The following is an 891-nucleotide window of genomic DNA, read 5'->3' on the forward strand; positions in this document are numbered from 1 at the left end:
GGACCCTGCTGCCCGCTGCGGGCTCCTCCTGCCCCTGGCGGCTCTGCGGTGGCCGCTCGCCGCCCTCCTGAGAGCTGGGGCCTGAGCGCGTGGCCCGGAAGCCCCGCCTGGCCTCCCTCGCGCCGGGTGACCAGAGTGGGCCGTGGGGGTGCCCACACCGGGCTCCGGTGCTGCTCTGCGATTTTCGGGTCTGGGGGGCCCCGCCTGGCGACTCTGGAGGCCGTCGCCACCGTGGCCCCCGTTCATCCCGCGCTGGGGGTGACTCACCGGGCGCACGGACGCCCCGGCCCCCCCGGCCCCCAGCAGTGGGCGTCAGTGCCTGCCGCGCCCCGGCCCTCGGGAGTCTCACCCGGCGCCCCTGGCCGCACCTCGGGTCAGCACGCGAGTCCCCAGGAGGGAGAGGCTGGTTTATTCGCGGGCACAGCGGGGTGCAGGGTGTCAGGGTCCCGAGTGGGGACAGGCGGGCGTCTGCTGCCGCCCCCGTGGGGACGGACTCGGCTGCGGTGGCTGCCGGCGGCGCCGGCGCCCCTGGGGGTCCCCGACAGATGGTCATGCGAGCGGAGGGACAGGCCGGGGCTCCTCGCACGGCTTCCTGGGTCGCGGCCCCTCGGGTTCTTTGGGGTGCGGGGTGCCGGGGCCGCCGTCCGGCCCTGCTGCGTGGCGTCGCCTCAGGCCCCGTGTGCCGCGTCTCCCAGAGTGGCCGGTGTTGGCCTCCTCCCGGCGCCTGGGCGCCGCTGCCTTCCGTCGGACTCCTGGAGATGGAGGTGTCCCTGCGACCGGAGGCGGGGCGTGGGCCAGGCGGGGCGCGGCTGCGCCCGAGGCCACGTCTAGCCCGAGCAGCTGGGCTGCGCGGTGCAGGCGGCCAGGCGGCTCCTGACTGCGCAGCCTCCA

The sequence above is a fragment of the Condylura cristata genome, unplaced genomic scaffold (assembly GCF_000260355.1).
Source record: "Condylura cristata isolate star-nosed mole 26May11 unplaced genomic scaffold, ConCri1.0 scaffold00022, whole genome shotgun sequence".
NCBI lineage: Eukaryota > Metazoa > Chordata > Mammalia > Eulipotyphla > Talpidae > Condylura > Condylura cristata.